Below are 7,291 nucleotides of genomic sequence, written 5' to 3'. Positions count from 1 at the left end.
TAACTACAAAAATAGAATTCCTATTCATCATTCCTACTAATCATACTCATTTTATTATGTAATTATATACAAATACTAAACACTTTTCTTTCAGTTCATCGTTTTTGTACCGTGGCAAAAAAAGTCCGAAATATATATATATATAATACTTATTATTATTATAATTCTAAACACAATCTATTCTAAAGATGTAAGAATACTAATTTTTTAATAAATAGGAAAAGACATCGAAAAAAACGTGTTTTCTATTTATCTGTTTCTATACATTGCACACTATTTAAATTGCACAGTTTACAACAATTCATTGCTCTTCAAGGTAACATCAACACATTTAACAAAGAAACTATTTCTGGAGTTTAGAATACGGAAAATTAGTCGACACAATGTCAATGAGGAAATTTCAGATTTCTTTTATAATGACTGTCGAAAGTTCAGAGGATGACAAAAATTATAAATTTCATTAAAAATTAAATAATTAATATACAATTTTTTTAACTTATAAATTATATTTTATATTTAAATAAAAATGAATAACATGGTTTTTAAATTTAATACCAATTATTACATTAAATATGTATCTAAAAAAAAAAACGAAAGCGTAGTTTATTGTTTTTTACAAAACGTATTTCATGAAAAAAAGACCATTTGACTTTTTTCTGTTTACATCTGTAATCCAATTACAAATATTACATTTATTTGAATATATGCAAATCTTAGTATGCAGAGGTTTGCATACTAAGATAAGATTGATAAGATTGAAGAAAAAATGCAGTGTTTTAATACTTTTACTTAATTTCTTTATCGATTTATTTATCTATTAATATTGTAGATTTTGAGAAATAAAAATAAAAATATGTTTATCACATATTTTGAGATAAACTTATTGAGACATAGGATGATAAATCATACAAAAAGAATGCAAAACATACCTAATTTAAAATATACTTGATTATTAATTGTAACTTATTCTTTCTATTATAAATTTTATGATAACTTAATGCAATAAAAATATATTTAAATATTACGTCTGTAGTCAATTAATTCTCAATGTCGCAAATCCGTGACATACTTAACAGACGTGTACAGTATAAATGAGTGTTTTAAGCATACCGAATATTCAAAGAGTACCTTTGCTGTTGGTTCTGGTCGTTGGTCCTTGCGTATAATTTGAGTGCTGGCTCCGCTTTCGTCGCAATTATGCAATGTAAATGAAGTCCATTAACTTTATCGTCCAAAGGTCCAGGTCGCGCGTCCGCTTATTTCACCCGTAGACTAAACCGGGTGTTTGCGAAATACCGCTAAGTTGAAAAGCTTTCTAAATAGCAATGATGCGGATCTATAATATGTATTTATTTGTTAGGCAACGATAACTTGTTAGATTGTGCATTGCAATGTATAATTTTCCGCTGCGCTTTCGCACATGTTTCATGCTTGAATTATAGAACAAGTAGAGAAATATTTTTTTATTATGGTAGTTATCGCTTGCACTGATTTACATTTCCATGCGTTGAGCTTTTTATTTTTAGTTCGAAATTACAACTGAAACGACGCAATAATGTTTCCAATGCGAACATCGTAGATCTCGCAAGCTTGTAATTAAATTCGTTGCTTTATCACTATTATTTCATTAGAATTGTTAGTGTGCCTGTTTGACTTTACCGCATTGTATATGTATAGTACAGAATTTAATGCGCAGGAAATGAAATTCTGTGAAACGATAAATAAAAACATAGCAATACTTGTGTTTGTAGACATTTAATAACTGATTTATTAGATTTTTGTAAAATATTCAGTGTTTAAAAATCAAAGCATTTAAATTTTATTTATAAAACAGAGTACATGTTTTGACTTATATGTAAATAATTTCATATATGCAAACTCTTAATATATATGTGCATATGTATAAAAAAGATGTATTTCTAATATGTATATTAATTATAATATATATTATGTATATATTATAATTAATGTATATAAATACATCATACAATGAAAAAGAAATATATAGTAAAAAAATAGTAATTATTAAAATAAAATTATAATGCATTTTTATTTTTTACATTATTATAAATAGCTAATTATTTAAATTAAACGTAATATTTTCGAAAGTAGTTACTTTAATTTTGATTTAAACTAAGATAAGTATTTTTTTATCTCATTTTAAAAGTAGTTCAAAGATTGATCAAAGATATATTGATAAAAATTTTGCTTATTGCAATTAAATAATTTCTTTATTGTTCAGAATTATGTATATTAGAAATTTACACATTTTAAAACTAAACGATTTATACTTTTTTCACTAAAAATATATTATCACTAGAAAAAAGAGATCTTAACGCATCCAGTAGATATAGTCCGGCTTGTGTCAGACCATAAACTTTACGCCGCAGGCGTAAAAGCTCGATCATGGCTCGTTGGAAAATACAGCACGGTTGAGACGTAGCTCAATCGTTTATCGAAGGAGGTCGAAGCAATCGTTAGCTACGTCCAAATACGAATCCCGGTTGCATGCCTCCCAGAAACATTTTCGTGCATCGGAGCACCGCGAGTCGCCCCGGCCCAACGCGACGTGGCGGTTAGCAAAATTAGCCGGGTCTTTCCCAGACGATGTCTGCTCTCGCCGTACGTGAATATTCATGTGTAAAGCTTTCTTCTTTCTTGAATATACGTTTGTGATTGACGCTGGAGGCAACGTGGTGTATCGGGTGTCGAATTTCAAAGGCTCACGAGACTCAGTCATACCATGTTGCGTAGGAGATTTGTCTTACGAGCTATTCGCGCCAAGTTTGATACAGGACACGTCGTACAGGCATAGCTCCCTCCTGAAAGTTCCTGAGAGATCCCCAGAGCCTTCATGAGGTTTGCCGTCGTCGACCAATAAGGATCTTTGTACGCGACCTGAATGCAAGAGCATACCTTTGGGCCGGAGGGTCGTCTTCTTCTTGACTTTTTCAGGTGACTGGAGCTTGGAGCAACGAGCAAACGGAAGTATGCGTCGATGTATCATATGGGACAGGAAATTTGTCGCAGACAATTCTGTCTCTCCCAGGCTCGAATTACTTTTGCTTTCAGAAACGGATATTGTACCGTAGTAAATCAGATATTCTAATTTTAAAATAAAAATATTTTGTAGTAAAAATTCAAAATAAAAACAAAAAATTAAAAATAAAATGGCAGAAATATTTTAAAATTTATAATAAAGAAATAAATTGCACTGTAATGTTGTATTGAGAAGATAAAATCAATTTGATTCTTTATAAGTAGTTTTTTTGTTAAATTAATTTATTACCTTACCTTATAGTCTTTTTATTTTTTCATTTATTTTCAATTGTTTCAAAGTTTTTTAATTCTTTATTGAAAATATATAATTAATCGCTTATGTAAAAACAGATAAAGATAATAAGCAATCAAATTGACGACAATTAAAAATTCCAAGTAGAATATATGGGAAATAGAATTTAATTTATAATATCAACTAAATATTATAATAAATTTAAGTTATATATTTTTCTTTTCGATGTAAATAGCGTCATACTAACATATAATAAGTCTTTATATGCATTCATATTTGATATTTCTTTCACATCACTTTCTTCATACTTTTTTCATTTGTCAACAAACATAAGCAATATGCTCACTTGTGATAAATGAAAACTTTTTCTCTGTTAATTCATCATCCTAAACGTACTTTTTCCGTCTTTTCGCAAAAACCGTAAAATAATAATATCTCTACCTATCATATTGTCTCGAAATAAGATACGATATGAGGCATATTTGATGATATCATGAATAAATTTAGATTTACGAAATGTTTACGCTTCAGACGAAACACCAAATGTATTAGACCTTGAGTTTATAAATAGCTGATTATGAAAAAGGTAAGAAAAATTATTTTTTTAATTTAAATTTTATTTGTCTTTAAAATCACATTACTTAATTTCAAATTACTTATTTTTTTGTATAAAAAAAATCTTTTATACGAGAAGATGCTTGTAATTTGATGCTTTTTATTACCAATAATGGGCGGAAGTGGTTGTTAAACATGGCAAAAAATGGCGAAAAAACTTGCGTGAAGACGAAAAAGATATAGCTTGTTAAAATTATATTGCTTGTTATTAATAATATATTCAGTTTCAAATAATTTTCCTTAAACACGCGCTTATGGATTGAAACGCGCTTCAAATACATTTAAATGTTTAAACGAAGATGCAGGGCAGAACAGTTGCCTAGACTGAATAGAGAAAGGGATTTAACGGCTTCTTTGAATATTCCAAGCGGAGCAATCGCGGCTGCAAACGATGGTGTGAATGCTTTTAATCGAGCGTACCATTCCTCTTTCTTTTATATCCGCTTTGTGCTCCTTTTGCCTTTGCGTTGCAATAGAGCTCGATATTTATTGCTACGCAACTTGAAGCCTCTCGAAAAAAAAGGAGATGAATTCTTGCTACGCGCCGGATTTAGCTTTCATGACGTTTTGTTAAGAGGTCTTTAAAAATACTACGGCGTGTATAACAAAGTAAGCAATTGCTTTAAAAGCTTAAAAAATAGATGGAAATATATTTTAGAAACTTTTTAAAATTGTTCAGAAAAAAATTAATGTTAAAATTACAAGTGATTTCATTAAAATTATGTTTGTAAATAATTTTAATGAAATGTTCCGTAAAGTGACGCTGCAAATACTTTTTTTGTAATTTAAATTATAAATTAATCAAATCCATGAAAATATATGTATAAGTATAAAGTGTAAGTTACAACTAAATAATAAGAGTTATATATATTAATAAAACTAAAATTATAATTTATATATATAATTATTATGCGACTAATAACTATATAATGTTACTTCATAACATTAGTATTAACATTATTAAGTATTCTATAATATTACAATGTCATTAATTGCAAGTTGCAAATGTATGAGATTAATTCTATCTATAGCTTCATATAGTAAAAAAAGTTAAAAAGAATTAATAAAATGGATACATAGACAGTCTTAATAACTTTATTTTTTCTATTTTCTTTAAAAAATTTTCCTGTAAAAACACCAGAGAGTTTGTACAACTTCTTGTACGTCGTTGATAAAATGCAGCAAGAAGGAATATGCACGCGGATGCTGCAAAGTGAGAGCTTGGATGGTTATAACTGAGAACTCGCTGCTATATTTAAACGTCGTCGTAGACGCTGTTTTGCCCTTTTTTCACCAAGGCGACGACGGAAGTAGATGGACTTCAGTTTCTGAATTTCGAAAGAGTACGGAACTGTCAGATGTGCACATTAGAAAAAATAGCCGTGCACGAGAGAAACTGGTTGAAGTATGCTATTGAATTAATCATAAGCCTCGGTGAACGGTAGTGCCAAAACTACCACGTGTTTACTCCAATGCTGACTTCGTACAATACAGAGAATGAAAAGAGAACCGATAATTTGAATATTATATTTACCTCATGTGAATAGATATACCGATTTATAATGACGTCATTAAAATAGAAAATTGCTTCACCACTTGCTCAATATAATGCTCAACGTAATGCTTACATTTATATGTTCATAAATAATTTCCATCTTTATATAATACTTAAGTTAAGAAATAGCAAACAGAATTATGAGCAAAATTATAATAAAATATAATTTATGGTAAAAAATTAAAGTTTGAAACTATGAACAAATTTATATTCATAAATAATAATTCAGTCTTTCTATCATTGTATTTTAAGTTATGTTAGACGTCTGTTTTGTTAATGTGATCTAGATTCTAGATTACATCTTTTAAAAATTATTTTTTAAAAATTTCAACATTTAAGTAGATGCATATATTGCTTAAAATTATTTTTTATTACCTTTAATATTAAAAAATTAAGAAATAGTTAAATAAAAGTAACGTAAACTTTTCGTTACATATTCATACATATACATTAGCGATTTTTTTAACTTGTATTATTTTTTAATACACATAAACGAGAACACGATTGTTAAAAATATTGTTTAGAATACGATCGTTTAGAATACATATTAATTTAAATATGCATGTAGATAAAGAAAAATTTTTAATATTTCACTACAGCTTATATGCCAAGATTTAGATTCGATCAGTATTTTATGCGATTTGTGTATATTACAATTACGAATATTCATTTTATTAAAGCCAACAGTCAAATCAAAGCTGATGAAAAGTTTACCTATGTTCAATATCATCAAATTTCCAACTAAAATGGATATTTCGGGATTGTGCCAGAACTAGCACATCGATGCATCGCTATTTTGACGTCGACGCCTTGTTAGCGACGCGTTGCGTCGAGCAACAAGGTTGTGGCAAACACAGCTGATCTCGTGGATCAATTGCCGGAATTGAACCCAATTTCACTCCATGCAGGTTGATTCGCTGTATAGTGTCGAGCCAAATCGATAAGTGTGCTTTTGTAAATATTCGACAGTTCGCTATGTAAAGAACCATCTAGAATGAAATCAGCAATTTTATATAAAAAATCCTTTATTCGGCGTAATTATTTTGAAATAATCTATCATAATTTTTTTAACAAATTACTGTTAATCATATACAATGGCTTACAACTTTAAATAATGAAAAGGTTTTGCACAAATAGAATTTATCTTTTGTTATGAAAATTTAGAAAAATTAATTTATTTTAAGTTACAGTTGATGAATTATTTTTGTTTTAATAAACTAATAGCCTTATAACTGTTTAATAAATGCTAGAGCATACTAAATATAAAAATAATAATAGTTTTACAAATATAAATATTTTTATAAACTACTGCTAAAGAAGACATTGAAGTCTATTAAATTAACTGTAGCATATAATAATGTGTCCATCTATTTACACTTGTCTACTTTGTCTATAACTTTGTCTATTCTTTTATTATTTTAATGACGATGAGATATTATTTTACGAAAGCAATTTGCCACAACTATGTGCAAATATACGGTGACAGGGAGATATGTATAAAGAATTGTGCAATTCACGTTTGCAGAAATGATACGTCTGTTTAATGGAACAGGTTAACTCATCTGTGTATAATTGGAAAAATTTATGATCCATTTGTTAGATTCAATTTGCAAGACATCGTTGAAATTACCGGTTTATTTCCACTAGTTCCACATGTGATTGTAAATTGCAATCATTTTCCAGGTTTTATGTTTATTTGGCTAATCTATTGCTATCGTTTTATTTACTATAAATTCTTGTGCGATCACACAGATTTAAACGTTCGTTAATATTTTTTAACAGATTAATACGGATTTTATATAATATTAACATTTTTAGCTTTCCTTTGA

General features: G+C 28.4%; 1 protein-coding gene across 3 annotated transcripts in view; it reads left to right on the top strand.

The window, feature by feature from the left end:
- The window catches only part of LOC108747746 (FH1/FH2 domain-containing protein 3), a 164,661-nt gene that overhangs the window by 1,006 nt on the left and 156,364 nt on the right, over positions 1 to 7,291 (top strand). The window lies entirely within an intron of this gene.

Source organism: Trachymyrmex septentrionalis, unplaced genomic scaffold (genome assembly GCF_001594115.1).
Source record: "Trachymyrmex septentrionalis isolate Tsep2-gDNA-1 unplaced genomic scaffold, Tsep1.0 scaffold20, whole genome shotgun sequence".
Lineage (NCBI taxonomy): Eukaryota > Metazoa > Arthropoda > Insecta > Hymenoptera > Formicidae > Trachymyrmex > Trachymyrmex septentrionalis.
This window is presented reverse-complemented; position numbering and strand designations above follow the sequence as displayed.